Consider the following 18,621-nt stretch of genomic DNA (forward strand, 5'->3'; position numbering starts at 1 on the left):
CATTTCCTTCAAAAATAGCCAAAAGAATTGAGTTAATCATATAGAATTTAAGAGTAGTCAATAGTATCTCGTAGCATTATATGAACTTATTTATAAAAGCTTTTTCTTCATATTAGCATTTTATAGTTTTAATTTGGGTAGTACCTACCCGTTAAGTTCATACTTACTAGCTACTATACAACTCAACTACCACGCTTCTATATGAAAAACTTATTACAATAATATTTAACCTTTATACAATATTTTACAAACTTACAATACCACTATTATACATATAGGATGAAATATAGCACATAATATCTTTGCTATTCAGCAGCTATAAAGGCAATTCTAGTTAATACACAAGTTGTTCAGCAAAAGAAATAAAGACTCGTAATTCATAAGTCCAGAAACAAGTCATGCATTCAGGTTTTACTAAGACGACTTCCCATCCTTGGTCTTGTGGAAAGTAACCGTTATGACCATTGGCTAAGTAGCATGTTGTAATGTCATCAAAAGGACGAGGATTTTGTAATGTCCAACAGCCTTGCAATAATCTAAAAACCTTGTTTCTCACCCCAACTACTGAATCTGTCACATGTGGGAAGGTTTTATTTAAAAGTTATAACCCGATATTCTTTTTCTCACTTTGGTAAGAAGCGAACATCACTAACCCGTAAGTATAACATGATTCTTTATGTTGCATGTTAGAAGCTCTTTCTAACTCACGAAATCCTATGTTGAGATATGTTGAGTCAAAATAGGTTCTTAACCCGTAGCGTAAAATTACATTTGGGTTCCCCGCATTTAACGCTTTAAAGAAAACACGGCGTAACTTACAGTCTCCCCAATGTGATATACCCCACCTATCAAAGGAAAGCCTTTTATAAACTAAGGCATTTTTGGAAAGTCTTTCAAATGTTTGACAAGTTAATTTCGCCATAACTAAATGTGCTGATGAATTCCGATCGACTCTAGACAAGATTTCCTCAATCATATCCTCTGGTAGGTCTTCTAAAATATTTGGTTAACGTCCATTTTGTTTTTATACTGTAAAATAGAAAAGGATTAGATTCATAAAAGATAATTAACAAACAATACAAGCAATTTTTACATAGAACATAAAAGTACAAGCACACTACAATACATATAATACACAACATGATTACAACCCTCTAATCTGAATCACTGCTTTCTTCTTCTTTAGACTTGGTTCGTTTTCCTAAATTTCTAGAGATATATGGTGTCCCTCTAATACGAGCCGTCGTTTTCCATAATGTTTTAGAAAAACCTGGTGGTTTAGAGGTTCCCGGGTTATTGTTACAATTTAGGAAATACGGACGTTGCCGATACATATAAAGTTCATCGGGGTTGGAATCAGGTTTCTCTATTTTTATACCTTATCCCTTATTATTTTCTTTTTCCATATTAAATTGGGTCGAGGTAATTTCTATAACATCATCGGAATCCTCATCGGGATCCGATTCATCGGAAAATTGGTAATCTTCCCAATATTTTGCTTCCTCGGCGGAAACACCATTTACCATTTTTAACTTTGTTCCGTTGGGGTTGATGATTTTCTTTTATTTAATCGATTTACTGTAGGTATTAATATTTCTTCCTCCGGAACCTCTTCTTCTTCCGGTTCCTCCTCTTTCGGTTCCTCCTCTTCTGATTCCTCTTCTTCCGGTTCCTCTTCTTCCGGTTCCTCTTATTCTGGTTCCTCTTCGGGAATTTGTGAATCTTCCCAAATTATATTCGACTCTTCATTATTATTAGGTGAGTCGATGGGATTTGTACTAGTGGTAGACATCTATCACACAATATCAAACACATTAAGAGGTTAATATATCACATAATATTTACATGTTAATAATATATAGTTTCCAACAAAAGTGTTAAGCAATCGTTTTTAAAGAAAACACAGTCGAAGTCCAGACTCACTAATGTAACCTAACAAACTCGATAAGACACACTAATGCAAATTTCTGGTTCTCTAAGACCAACGCTCAGATACCAACTGAAATGTCCCGTTCATAATGATTATAAACGTTCCATATTAATTGATTTCGTCGCGAGGTTTTGACCTCTATATGAGACGTTTTTCAAAGACTGCATTCATTTTTAAAACAACCATAACCTTTATTTTATCGATAAAGGTTTAAAAAGCATTACGTAGATTATCAAATAATGATAATCTAAAATATACCGTTTACACACGACCATTACATAATGGTTTACAATAAGAATATATTACATCAAAAATAAGTTTCTTGAATGCAGTTTTTACATAATATCATACAAGCGTGGACTCCAAATCTTGTATTTATTTTAGTATGCAACAGCGGAAGCTCTTAATAATCACCTGAGAATAAACATGCTTAAATCGTCAACAAAAAATGTTGGTGAGTTATAGGTTTAACCTATATATTATCAAATCATAATAATTGACCACAAGATTTCATATTTCAATATACATCCCATACATAGAGATAAAATTCAATCATATGGTGAACTCCTGGTAACCGACATTAACACGATGCATATAGCATATCCCCATCATTCTGGGACACCCATCGGACATGATAAAATCGAAGTACCAAAGCATTTCAAATTCCAGAATGGGGCTTGTTGGGCCCGATAGATCTATCTTTAGGATTCGCATCAATTTGGAGGTCTGTTCCCAAATTCTTAGGCTACCAAGATAAAAAGGGGCATATTCAGCTTCGATCATTCACCCATATAATGTAGTTTCATTTACTTGTGTCTATTTTGTAAAACATTTTTAAAATTGCATGTATTCTCATCCCAAAATATTAGATTTTAAAAGTGGGACTATAACTCACTTTCACCTAATTTTACTTCGTCTGGAAGTAAGACTTGACCACTGGTCGATTCACGAACCTATAACAAATATGTACATATATATCAAAGTATGTCCAAAATATATTTACAATATTTTTAATACGTTTTACTGTTTTAAGTTTATTAAGTCAGCTGTCCTCGTTAGTAACCTACAACTAGTTGTCCATAGTTAGATGTACAGAAATAAATCGATATATATTATCTTGAATCAATCCACGACCCAGTGTATACACGTCTCAGGCTAGATCACAACTCAAAGTATATATATATTTTTGTAATCAACCTTAACCCTGTATAGCTAACTCCAACATTACTGCATATAGAGTGTCTATGGTTGTTCCAAATAATATATATAGATGGGTCGATATGATATGTCAAAACTTTTGCATACGTGTCTATGGTATCCCAAGATTACATAATATATTAGAATATATGTATAATACAATATAAGTTAGCTAGGATATGATTTGTATAGAATTGTTACCATATTTCCCGTAGCTACAACAATCAAAAAATATCCAATCTTGTTTTACCCATAACTTCTTCGTTTTAAATCCGTTTTGAGTGAATAAAATTGCTATGGTTTCATATTGAACTCTATTTTATGAATCTAAACATAAAAAGTATAGGTTTTTAGTCAGAAATATAAGTTACAAGTCGTTTTTGGAAGAGGTAGTCATTTCAGTCGAAAGAACGACGTCCTGATGACCATTTTGAAAAACATACTTCCACTTTGAGTTTAACCATGATTTTTGGATATAGTTTCATGTTCATAAGAAAAATCATTTTCCCAGATGAACAACTTTTAAATAAAAGTTTATCATAGTTTTTAATTATCAAACCCAAAACAGCCAGCGGTATTACTACGACGGCGTAAGTCCGGTTTTACGGTGTTTTTCGTGTTTCCAAGTTTTAAATTATTAAGTTAGCATATCATATAGATATAGAACATGTGTTTAGTTGATTTGAAAAGTCAAGTTAGAAGGATTAACTTTTGTTTGCGAACAAGTTTAGAATTAACTAAACTATGTTCTAGTAATTACAAGTTTAAACCTTTGAATAAGGTAGCTTTATATATATGAATTGAATGATGTTATGAACATCATTACTACCTCAGGTTTTATGGATAAACCTACTAGAAATGAGAAAAATAGATCTAGCTTCAAAGGATCCTTGGATGGCTTGAAAGTTTTTGAAGCAGAATCATGACACGAAAACAAGTTCAAGTAAGATTTCCACTCGAAATAAGATTGTTATAGTTATAGAAATTGAATCAAAGTTTGAATATGAGTATTACCTTGTATTAGAAAGATATCTTACTGTAAATAAGAAAGATTTCTTGAGGTTGGATGATCACTTTACAAGATTGGAAGTAAGCTAGCAAACTTGGAAGTATTCTTGATTTTATGAAACTAGAACTTATAGAATTTATGAAGAACACTTAGAACTTGAAGATAGAACTTGAGAGAGATCAATTATATGAATAAAATTTAAGAATGAAAGTGCTTGTAGGTGTTTTTGGTCGTTGGTATATGGATTAGATATAAAGGATGTGTAATTTTATTTACTTGTAAATAAGTCATGAATGATTACTAATATTTTTGTAATTTTATCAGATATTTCATGCTAGTTGCCAAATGATGGTTCCCACATGTATTAGGTGACTCACATGGGCTGCTAAGAGCTGATCATTGGAGTGTATATACCAATAGTACATACATCTAAAAGCTATGTATTGTACGAGTACGAATACGGGTGCATACGGGTAGAATTGTTGATGAAACTGAACGAGGATGTAATTGTAAGCATTTTTGTTAAGTAGAAGTATTTTGATAACTGTATTGAAGTCTTTAAAAAGTGTATGAATACATATTAAAACACTACATGTATATACATTTTAACTGAGTCGTTAAATCATCGTTAGTCGTTACATGTAAATGTTGTTTTGAAGCCTTTAGGTTAACGATCCTGTTAAGTGTTGTTAACCCATTGTTTATTATATCAAATGAGATGTTAAATTATTACATTATCATGATATTATGATATATTAATATATCTTAATATGATATATATACAATTAAATGTCGTTACAACGATAATCGTTACATATATGCCTCGTTTCGAAATCCTTAAGTTAGTAGTATTGTTTTTATATATGTAGTTCATTGTTAATATACTTAATGATATGTTTACTTATCATAATACCATGTTAACTATATATATATATATATATATATATATATATATATATATATATATATATATATATATATATATATATATATATATATATATATATATATATCCATATATATAACATCATATAGTTTTTACAAGTTTTAACATTCGTGAATCACCGGTCAATTTGGGTGGTCAATTGTCTATATAAAACCTATTTCAATTAATCAAGTCTTAACAAGTTTGATTGCTTAACATGTTGGAAACACTTAATCATATAAATATCAATTTCATTTAGTATATATAAACATGGAAAAGTTCGGGTCACTACATTGATCAATCCCCAATTAATAAGTTACTTAATTACGGATTGAGTGCAATGAGATTAAGATGGAGGATGAGATGTTTGATGATTATTTTGGGCCCTGATGATCGTATTTCACTTTAACTATCAAGTGATCAACTACCCCGACCCGGTCTTGATTGTTAATTAGCATGATTCACCTTGACACGATGTAAAAATTCCTTGGGCGAGATCACAAGAGAAAATTATAAAGGTTCAGGCAAATGGAAGAGAATCAACAACCTATAAATGAGAGGTCGAGCTCCCTATTTATAGTATTCGAAATATCCGCGGTCTGCGGACTGTCTAACTATCCGCGGAAACTTAGCGGAATGACCCGCAGTCTTTTATTAGTGTGGAAACTGATCCGCGATCTTTATCTTCAGCGAATATTCCAAGCCTATTGATTATAGTTCGCGTAACTTCTGCTTTTAGCCTTTAGCAAATAAAATATACATATACAATGCTATGTATATGATCACCCATCAATGACATTACCTCATCCAAAAATTCCCAACTTAGACAATTGAAAGCTTTCTCGAAATAGACCTTGAAAATGAAACTTTTGAGTCATTTACGTTTTAGAAATTCAAGTGTTTAGTTTACAATTAGAGCCCCATTAAGAATGTTCCTACCTTTTATAAGAGCGCTTTGTTCAAATCCAACAAGATTCAAAATCGAAAGAAGCTTGGTGACAATTTTATAGTAACTTCCAATAAAACTAATCGACCGATAGTCGTGTAGGCTTGACGTATCCGTTTTTCGGGAACAAGTGTAATGAAGGATGTGTTGCAACCCCGTGAAAATTCACCCATGACCCATAACCAATTAATTGATCTAATTAGAACAACCTTAATAGTCTCCTACTATTTTTTTAAAAAAATGTCAAGTTAAACCCGTCCGGCCACGGGGCCTTTGTGCTACCGCAATCTTTAATAACCGTCCAAATTTCTAAATCTCCAAACTAGGTATCAAGTTCGCTTGTTTCAGTTGATGTCAAACAGTATCTAGTCGGCCCAATTGCAGCAGCCCAACTGGACAGTTGAGGCCTACTACAAACAGACCTATTACCAAAGAGCTGCCTGTAATTGTTATACATCGCAGACTTGACTTCACTTGGATCCTCAATCCAAAAACCGTTATGTTCAACCACCTGATGTTGCATTTATTATATCTTCAACGAATCGATGAATGAAAAAACTTTGTGTTTTCGTCTCCTTCTAAAACTCAACGGATACGAGCCTTTTATTTCAGCATGTTCACTTTTGTTTTTTCATTTTCCAACCATTTACGTCTAACCTCCAACCAAGTCAAATGGTCCACATCATTTAACATGTTCAATTCTGCCTTTTTGTTTCCCAATTGCATGCTTCTGTCTTCAGGTTATCAATCTCTACATCCAAACAACCACATTCATTTTGGCCTAATTTTTTAGAACATATTTAACATTTTTAAGTTTGTCTCTAAATTTGCAATCCAAACGCGAGCCGAAAATAGATTATGACTAAGCTGAACTGATTATTTTGTCCACACCTTCTTTGCTGAGCCACTCATCGAAGACTTTAAACGGTTTTGGACCAAAATCAATTATTTTTTCATGATGTAGAAGAGGGAAATGATCTGAATCCCTTATTTCAATATCATTGACCGATAGATCCTTCCATAAGCCGATGAATTTATCCGTCACAAAAAATTCTCCGAGATTGCAATTAGAGCCCCGTCAAGAATGTTCCTACCTTTTATAAGAGCGCTTTGTTTAAATCCAACAAGATTCGGAATTGAAAGAAGCTTGGTGACTATTTTATAGTTGCTCCCAATTAAACTAATCAGCCAGTAGTCGTGTAGGCTTAACGTATCCGTTTTTTCGGGAATGATTGTAATGAAGGATGCGTTGCAACCCCGCAAAAATTCGCCCACGACCCAAAAAAATTGATTGATCCAAATAGATCAACCTTAATAGTCTCTGTAAGTAACTAGAGGGGTGTAGTGACCCGAACTTTTCCATGTTTATATATATATTAAATGAAATTATTATTTACATGATTAAGTGTTTCCAACATGTTAAGCAATCAAACTTGTTAAGACTTGATTAATTGAAATAGGTTTCATATAGACAATTGACCACCCAAGTTGACCGGTGATTCACGAACGTTAAAACTTGTAAAAACTATACGATGACATATATATGGTTATATATATAGTTAACATGATTTTATTATAAGTATGTATCTCATTAGGTATTTTAACAATGAGTTATATACATAAAAATGAGACTCTTAATTTAAGAAACTCGAAAACGATATATATAATGATTATCGTTATAACAACGTCTTACTAGGTACATATGAATCATATTAAGATATTGATACACTTGGTTAATTATGTTAAATGATAATTAAATATATTATTAAGTGTATTAACAATGAAATACATATGTAAAAATAAGACTACTAACTTAATGATTTCGAAACGAGACATATATGTAACGATTATCGTTGTAACGACATTTAACTGTATATACATCATACTAAGATATATTATATATCATAATATTATGATAATATAACAATTTAACATCTCATTTGTTATAATAAACAATGGGTTAACAACATTCAACAAGATCGTTAACCTAAAGGTTTCAAAACAACATTTACATGTAACGACTAACGATGACTTAACGACTCAGTTAAAATGTATATACATGTAGTGTTTTAATATGTATTCATACAATTTTTAAAGACTTCAAGACACTTATCAAAATACTTCTACTTAACAAAAATGCTTACAATTACATCCTCGTTCAGTTTCATCAACAATTCTACTCGTGTGCACCCGTATTCGTACTCGTACAATACACTGCTTTTAGATGTATGTACTATTGGTATATACACTCCAATTATCAGCTCTTAGTAGCCCATGTGAGTCACCTAACACATGTGGGAACCATCATTTGGCAACTAGCATGAAATATCTCATAAAATTACAAAAATATGAGTAATCATTCATGACTTATTTACATGAAAACAAAATTACATATCCTTTATATCTAATCCATACACCAACGACCAAAAACACCTACAAACACTTTAATTCTTCAATTTTCTTCATCTAATTGATCTCTCGCAAGTTCTATCTTCAAGTTCTAAGTGTTCTTCATAAATTCCAAAAGTTCTAGTTTCATAAAATCAAGAATACTTCCAAGATTGCAAGTTTACTTCTAAGTTTTCTAAATCCATTCCAAGTAATCATCCAAGATCAAGGAACCTTTGTTACTTACAGTAGGTTATATTTCTAATACAAGGTAATAATCATATTCAAACTTTAATTCAATTTCTATAACTATAACAATCTTATTTCGAGTGGAAATCTTACTTGAAATTGTTTTCGTGTCATGATTCTGCTTCAAGAACTTTCAAGCCATCCAATGATCCTTTGAAGCTAGATCTATTTTTCTCATTTCCAATAGGTTTATACAAGGAACTTGAGGTAGTAATGATGTTCATAACATCATTCGATTCATACATATAAAGCTATCTTATTCGAAGGTTTAAACTTGTAATCACTAGAACATAGTTTTGTTAATTCTAAACTTGTTCGCAAATAAAAGTTAATCCTTCTAACTTGACTTTTAAAATCAACTAAACACATGTTCTATATCTATATGATATGCTAACTTAATGATTTAAAACCTGGAAACACGAAAAACACCGTAAAACCGGATTTACGCCGTCGTAGTAACACCGCGGGCTGTTTTGGGTTAGTTAATTAAAAACTATGATAAAATTTGATTTAAAAGTTGTTATTCTAGGAAAATGATTTTTATTATGAACATGAAACTATAACCAAAAAATTATGGTTAAACTCAAAGTGGAAGTATGTTTTCTAAAATGGTCATCTAGACGTCGTTCTTTCGACTGAAATGACTACCTTTACAAAAACGACTTGTAACGTATTTTTTTGACTATAAACCTATACTTTTTCTATTTAGATTCATAAAATAGAGTTCAATATGAAACCATAGCAATTTGATTCACTCAAAACGGATTTAAAATGAAGAAGTTATGGGTAAAACAAGATTGAATAATTTTTCTCATTTTAGCTACGTGAAAATTGGTAACAAATCTATTCCAACCATAACTTAATCAACTTGTATTATATATTATGTAATCTTGAGATACCATAGACACGTAACAATGTTTCGACCTATCATGTCGACACATCTATATATATTTCGGAACAACCATAGACACTCTATATGTGAATGTTGGAGTTAGCTATACAGGGTTGAGGTTGATTCCAAAATATATATATTTTGAGTTGTGATCAATACTAAGATACGTATACACTGGGTCGTGGATTGATTCAAGAAAATATTTATCGATTTATTTCTGTACATCTAACTGTGGACAACTAGTTGTAGGTTACTAACGAGGACAGCTGACTTAATAAACTTAAAACATCAAAATATATTAAAAGTGTTGTAAATATATTTTGAACATACTTTGATATATATGTATATATTGTTATAGGTTCATGAATCAACCAGTGGCCAAGTCTTACTTCCCGACGAAGTAAAAATCTGTGAAAGTGAGTTATAGTCCCACTTTTAAAATCTAATATTTTTGGGATGAGAATACATGCAGCTTTTATAAATGATTTACAAAATATACACAAGTACGTGAAACTACATTCTATGGTTGAATTATCGAAATCGAATATGCCCCTTTTTATTCAGTCTGGTAATCTAAGAATTAGGGAACAGACACCCTAATTGACGTGAATCCTAAAGATAGATCTATTGGGCCTAACAAACCCCATCTAAAGTACCGGATGCTTTAGTACTTCGAAATTCATATCATATCCGAAGGGTGTCCCGGAATGATGGGGATATTCTTATATATGCATCTTGTTAATTTCGGTTACCAGGTGTTCACCATATGAATGATTTTTATCTCTATGTATGGGATGTGTATTGAAATATGAAATCTTGTGGTCTATTGTTACGATTTGATATATATAGGTTAAACCTATAACTCACCAACATTTTTGTTGACGTTTAAAGCATGTTTATTCTCAGGTGAATACTAAGAGCTTCCGCTGTTGCATACTAAAATAAGGACAAGATTTGGAGTCCATGTTTGTATGATATTGTGAAAAAACTGCATTCAAGAAACTGATTTCGATGTAACATATTTGTATTGTAAACCATTATGTAATGGTCGTGTGTAAACAGGATATTTTAGATTATCATTATTTGATAATCTACGTAAAGCTTTTTAAAACTTTATTTATGAAATAAAGGTTATGGTTTGTTTTAAAAATAAATGCAGTCTTTGAAAAACGTCTCATATAGAGGTCAAAACCTCGCAACGAAATCAATTAATATGGAATGTTTTTAATCAATAAGAACGGGACATTTCAGTTGGTATCCGAGCGTTGGTCTTAGAGAACCAGAAAATTTGCATTAGTGTGTCTTATCGAGTTTGTTAGGATGCATTAGTGAGTCTGGACTTCGACCATGTTTTCTTTAAAAATGATTTCTTAACATTTTTGTTGGAAACTATATATTATTAACATGTATATATTATGTGATATATTAATCTCTTAACATGTTTGATATTGTGTGATAGATGTCTACCTCTAGCACAAATCCCATTGACTCACCTAATAATAACGAAGAGTCGAATATATATTGGACTGATTCACAAGTTCCCGAAGAGGAACCGGAAGAAGAATCAGAACCGGAAGAAGAATCAGAACCGGAAGAGGAGGAACCAGAGGAGGAAATAGAACCGGTGGGGGAAATAATAAAACGGTTAAGTAAAAGAAAATCCTCAACCAACCGACCAAGGTTAATTATGGTCAATGGTGTTTCCGCCAAGGAAGCAAAATATTGGGAGGATTACCAATTCTCCGATGAATCGGATTCCGACGAGAATTCCGATGATGTTATAGAAATTACCCCAACTGAATTTAAAAAAAGCAAAAGAAAATAATAAGGGAAAGGGCATAAAAATAGAGAAATCTAATTCCAAACCCGATGAACTTTATATGTATCGTCAACCCCTGAAGTCCTTAAGTTGTAACAATGACCCGGGAACCTCTAAACCACCAGGTTTATCTAAACCGTTGTGGAAAACGACAGCTAGTATTAGGGGAACATCATATATCCCTAGAAACTTAGCAAAACGAACCAAAACCGAAGAAGAAGAAACGAGCGAGTCGGAATAAGATAGTTGTATTCGTGTGGTGTAATATATGTAATATAGTGTGCTTATACTTTATGATATATGTAAAAATTGCTTGTATTAATAAGTATTTTTTTATGAATCTAACTCTTGTCTATTTTACAGTTTAAAAAAACAAAATGGATAGACAACCCAATATTTTAAGAGACCTACCCGGAGACATGATTGATGAAATCTTGTCTAGAGTCGGTCAGAATTCCTCGGCACAACTATTTAAGGCGAGATCAGTTTGTAAGACATTCGAAGAACGTTCCAAGAATGTCTTGGTTTATAAGAGACTTTCGTTTGAAAGATGGGGGATATCACATTGGGAAACCCATAAGTTACGATGTGTTTACTTTGACGCATATATTGCGGGGAACCCAAATGCTATTTTACGCAACGGGTTAAGAAATTATTTTGACTCAATGTATCCGAATATAGGACTTCATGATTTAGAAAAAGCGGCTAACATGCAACATAAAGAAGCATGCTATGCTTACGGGTTAGTAATGTTCACTTCTCACCAAAGTGAGAAAAAGAACATCGGGCTAAAACTATTAAACAAAACGTTCCCACAAGTGACGGAGTCGGTAATTGGGGTAAGAAATGAGGTTTTTAGGTTATTACGAGACTGTTGGTCATTACGTAACCCTCGTCCCTTTGACGACGTTACAACACGCTGTCTTATCAACGGCCATAACGGTTATGTTCCACAAGACCAAGGATGGGAAGTAGTCCTAGTAAAACCAGAATGCATGACTTGTTTCTGGACGTATGAATTACGTGTCTTTATTGCCTTTGCTGAACGACTTGTGTACTAGCTAGAATTATCTTCACAACTATCTTGTATCAAAGTTATTGTGTGCTATATTTCATGCTTTATGTAAAATAAGCAGTATTGTAAGTTTGTAAAATATTGTATAAAAGTTTGAACGCGAAATATTATTATAATCAGTTTTTCATATAGAATTGTAGTAGTTGAATTGTATATTAGCTACTAAGTATGAACTTAACGGGTAGGTACTACCTGAATTTAAACTTATAAAATGCTAATATGAAGAAAAAGCTTTTATAAATGAGTTCATATTATGCTACGAAATACTATTAACTACTCTTAATATTCTGTATGATTAACTTGTTCTATTTGACTATTTTGAAGGAAATGGCACCGACTACTCAACACACCGTGAATATGAATGAAGAGGAATTCCGTACTTTTCTAGCTTCAAACATAGCCGCAGTATAGGCTGCGCTACATACCAACAATAACCTTGGATCTAGCAGTACAGGAAATCGTGTAGGATGCACCTACAAAGAATTCACTGCCTGCAAACCTTTGGATTTTGATGGAACTGAAGGACCGATCAGATTGAAACGGTGGACCGAGAAGGTCGAATCGGTGTTTGCCATAAGTAAGTGTACTGAAGAGGACAAAGTGAAGTACGCTACGCATACCTTCACAGGTTCTGCGTTAACATGGTGGAATACCTATCTAGAGCAAGTGGGTCAAGATGATGCGTACGCACTACCGTGGTCAGCATTCAAGCACTTGATGAACGAGAAGTACCGTCCCAGAACCGAGGTCAATAAGCTCAAGACAGAACTTAGAGGGTTACGAACCCAAGGATTTGATATTACCACGTACGAAAGACGATTCACAGAATTGTGCCTATTGTGTCCGGGAGCGTTCGAAGATGAGGAAGAGAAGATCGACGCGTTTGTGAAAGGATTACCGGAAAGAATCCAAGAAGATATAAGTTCACACAAGCCCGCCTCCATACAACAGGCATGTAGAATGGCTCACAAACTAGTGAACCAGATTGAGGAAAGAATTAAAGAACAGACGGCTGAAGAGGCCAATGTGAAGCAAGTCAAAAGAAAGTGGGAGGAAAACGGTGATAAGAATCACCAATACAACAACAACAGCAATTACAATAATAATCGCAACAATTATCCCAACAATCGCAACATCAATCGCAACTACAACCAACGGCCCAATAACAACAACAACAACAACAACAACAACAACAACAATAACAACAACATCAACTACAACAATCGTCCCAACAACAATAACAATCGCAACAACAACAATCAGAAGCAGCTATGCCAAAGGTGTGAAAAGTATCACTCGGGGTTCTGCACCAAATTTTGCAACAAGTGTAAAAGAAATGGTCATAGCGCGGCAAAGTGTGAGGTCTACGGACCAGGGGTTAACAGAACGAAAGGAACAAATGGTGTCAGAACAAGTAATGGCATAGCAAGTAGTGTCGGAGCAAGTTATGCCAATGTAGTTTGTTATAAATGTGAAAAACCAGGCCACATTATTAGAAATTGCCCGAACCAGGAGAACACGAATGGACAAGGCCGCGGAAGAGTTTTCAATATTAATGCGGCAGAGGCACAGGAAGACCCGGAGCTTGTTACGGGTACATTTCTTATTGACAATAAATCTTCTTACATTTTATTTGATTCGGGTGCGGATAGAAGCTATATGAGTAGAGATTTTTGTGCTAAATTAAGTTGTCCATTGACGCCATTGGATAGTAAATTTTTACTCGAATTAGCAAATGGTAAATTAATTTCAGCAGATAATATATGTCGGAATCGAGAAATTAAACTGGTTAGCGAAACATTTAAGATTGACTTGATACCAGTAGAGTTAGGGAGTTTTGATGTGATAATCGGTATGGACTGGTTGAAAGAAGTGAAAGCAGAGATCGTTTGTTACAAAAATGGAATTCGCATTATACGAGAAAAAGGAAAACCCTTAATGGTGTACGGAGAAAAGGGCAACACGAAGCTACATCTTATTAGTAATTTGAAGGCACAAAAACTAATAAGAAAAGGTTGTATGCTGTTCTAGCACACGTCGAGAAAGTACAAACTGCAGAAAAGAGCATCAATGATGTTCCCGTCGCAAAAGAATTTCCCGATGTATTTCCGAAAGAATTACCGGGATTACCCCCACATCGATCCGTTGAATTTCAAATAGATCTTGTGCCAGGAGCTGCACCAATAGCTCGTGCTCCTTACAGACTCGCACCCAGCGAGATGAAAGAACTGCAAAGCCAATTACAAGAACTTTTAGAGCGTGGTTTCATTCGACCAAGCACATCACCGTGGAGAGCTCCTGTTTTGTTTGTAAAGAAGAAAGATGGTACATTCAGGTTGTGTATCGACTACCGAGAGTTGAACAAACTTACCATCAAGAACCGCTACCCACTACCAAGAATTGACGACTTATTTGATCAACTACAAGGCTCGTCTATTTATTCAAAGATTGACTTACGTTCCGGGTATCATCAAATGCGGGTGATAGAAGATGATATTACAAAGACTGCTTTCAGAACACGTTACGGCCATTACGAGTTTATGGTCATGCCGTTTGGTCTAACTAATGCACCAGCTGTGTTCATGGACCTTATGAACCGAGTGTGTAGACCATACCTTGACAAGTTTGTCATTGTTTTCATTGATGACATACTTATTTACTCAAAGAATGACCAAGAACACGGTGAAAATTTGAGAAAGGTGTTAGAAGTATTGAGGAAGAAAGAATTGTACGCTAAATTTTCAAAGTGTGCATTTTGGTTGGAAGAAGTTCAATTCCTCGGTCACATAGTGAACAAAAAAGGTATTAAAGTGGATCCGGCAAAGATAGAAACTGTTGAAAAGTGGGAAACCCCGAAAACTCCGAAACACATACGCCAGTTTTTAGGACTAGCTGGTTACTACAGAAGGTTCATCCAAGACTTTTCCAGAATAGCAAAACCCTTGACTGGATTAACGCATAAAGGGAAGAAATTTGAATGGAAGGATGAACAAGAGAAAGCGTTTCAGTTATTGAAGAAAAAGCTAACTACGGCACCTATATTGTCATTGCCTGAAGGGAATGATGATTTTTTGATTTATTGTGACGCATCAAAGCAAGGTCTCGATTGTGTATTAATGCAACGAATGAAGGTGATTGCTTATGCGTCTAGACAATTGAAGATTCACGAGCAAAATTATACGACACATGATTTGGAATTAGGCGCGGTTGTTTTTGCATTAAAGACTTGGAGGCACTACTTATATGGGGTCAAAAGTATTATATATACCGACCACAAAAGTCTTCAACACATATTTAATCAGAAACAACTGAATATGAGGCAGCGTAGGGGGATTGAATTGTTGAATGATTACGACTTTGAGATTCGTTACCACCCGGAGAAGGCAAATGTGGTAGCCGACGCCTTGAGCAGGAAGGACAGAGAACCCATTCGAGTAAAATCTATGAATATAATGATTCACAATAAGCTTACTACTCAAATAAAGGAGGCGCAACAAGGAGTTTTAAAAGAGGGAAATTTAAAGGATGAAATACCCAAAGGATCGGAGAAGCATCTTAATATTCGAGAAGACGGAACTTGGTATAGGGCTGAAAGGATTTGGGTACCAAAATTTGGAGATATGAGAGAAATGGTACTTAGAGAAGCTCATAAAACCAGATATTCAATACATCCTGGAACGGGGAAGATGTACAAGGATCTCAAGAAACATTTTTGGTGGCCGGGTATGAAAGCCGATGTTGCTAAATACGTAGGAGAATGTTTGACGTGTTCTAAGGTCAAAGCTGAGCATCAGAAACCATCAGGTCTACTTCAACAACCCGAAATCCCGGAATGGAAATGGGAAAACATTACCATGGATTTCATCACTAAATTGCCAAGGACTGCAAGTGGTTTTGATACTATTTTGGTAATAGTTGATCGTCTCACCAAATCAGCACACTTCCTGCCAATAAGAGAAGATGACAAGATGGAGAAGTTAGCACGACTGTATTTGAAGGAAGTCGTCTCCAGACATGGAATACCAATCTCTATTATCTCTGATAGGGATGGCAGATTTATTTCAAGATTCTGGCAGACATTACAGCAAGCATTAGGAACTCGTCTAGACATGAGTACTGCCTATCATCCACAAACTGATGGGCAGAGCGAAAGGATGATACAAACGCTTGAAGACATGCTACGAGCATGTGTTATTGATTTCGGAAATAGTTGGGATCGACATCTACCGTTAGCAGAATTTTCCTACAACAACAGCTACCATTCAAGCATTGAGATGGCGCCGTTTGAAGCACTTTATGGTAGAAAGTGCAGGTCTCCGATTTGTTGGAGTGAAGTAGGGGATAGACAGATTACGGGTCCGAAGATAATACAAGAAACTACCGAGAAGATCATCCAAATTCAACAACGGTTGAAAACCTCCCATAGTCGACAAAAGAGCTACGCTGACATTAAAAGAAAAGATATAGAATTTGAAATTGGAGAGATGGTCATGCTTAAAGTTGCACCTTGGAAAGGCGTTGTTCGATTTGGTAAACGAGGGAAATTAAATCCAAGGTATATTGGACCATTCAAGATTATTGATCGTGTCGGACCAGTAGCTTACCGACTTGAGTTACCTCAACAACTCGCTACTGTACATAACACTTTCCACGTCTCGAATTTGAAGAAATGTTTTGCTAAAGAAGATCTCACTATTCCGTTAGATGAAATCCAAATCAACGAAAAACTTCAATTTATCAAAGAACCCGTCGAAATAATGGATTGTGAGGTTAAAAGACTTAAGCAAAACAAGATACCAATTGTTAAGGTTCGATGGAATGCTCGCAGAGGACTCGAGTTCACCTGGGAACGAGAAGATCAGATGAAGAAGAAATACCCGCATTTATTTCCAGAAGATACGTCAACACCTCCAACTGCTTAAAATTTCGGGACGAAATTTATTTAACGGGTAGGTACTGTAGTGACCCGAACTTTTCCATGTTTATATATATATATTAAATGAAATTGTTATTTACATGATTAAGTGTTTCCAACATGTTAAGCAATCAAACTTGTTAAGACTCGATTAATTGAAATAGGTTTCATATAGACAATTGACCACCCAAGTTGACCGGTGATTCACGAACGTTAAAACTTGTAAAAACTATACGATGACATATATATGGTTATATATATAGTTAACATGATTTTATTATAATTATGTATCTCATTAGGTATTTTAACAATGAGTTATATACATAAAAATGAGACTCTTAATTTAAGAAACTCGAAAACGATATATATAACGATTATCGTTATAACAACGTCTTACTAGGTACATATGAATCATATTAAGATATTGATACACTTGGTTAATTATGTTAAATGATAATTAAATATATTATTAAGTGTATTAACAATGAAATACATATGTAAAAATAAGACTACTAACTTAATGATTTCGAAACGAGACATATATGTAACGATTATCGTTGTAACGACATTTAACTGTATATACATCATACTAAGATATTTTATATATCATAATATCATGATAATATAACAATTTAACATCTCATTTGTTATAATAAACAATGGGTTAACAACATTCAACAAGATCGTTAACCTAAAGGTTTCAAAACAACATTTACATATAACGACTAACGATGACTTAACGACTCAGTTAAAATGTATATACATGTAGTGTTTTAATATGTATTCATACTCTTTTAAAAGACTTCAAGACACTTATCAAAATACTTCTACTTAACAAAAATGCTTACAATTACATCCTCGTTCAGTTTCATCAACAATTCTACTCGTATGCACCCGTATTCGTACTCGTACAATACACAGCTTTTAGATGTATGTACTATTGGTATATACACTCCAATGATAAGCTCTTAGCAGCCCATGTGAGTCATCTAACACATATGGGAACCATCATTTGGCAACTAGCATGAAATATCTCATAAAATTAAAAAAATATGAGTAATCATTCATGACTTATTTACATGAAAACAAAATTACATATCCTTTATATCTAATCCATACACCAACGACCAAAAACACCTAAAAACACTTTCATTCTTCAATTTTCTTCATCTAATTGATCTCTCTCAAGTTCTATCTTCAAGTTCTAAGTGTTCTTCATAAATTCCAAAAGTTCTAGTTTCATAAAATCAAGAATACTTCCAAGATTGCAAGTTTA

Source organism: Rutidosis leptorrhynchoides, chromosome 7 (assembly GCF_046630445.1).
Source record: "Rutidosis leptorrhynchoides isolate AG116_Rl617_1_P2 chromosome 7, CSIRO_AGI_Rlap_v1, whole genome shotgun sequence".
Lineage (NCBI taxonomy): Eukaryota > Viridiplantae > Streptophyta > Magnoliopsida > Asterales > Asteraceae > Rutidosis > Rutidosis leptorrhynchoides.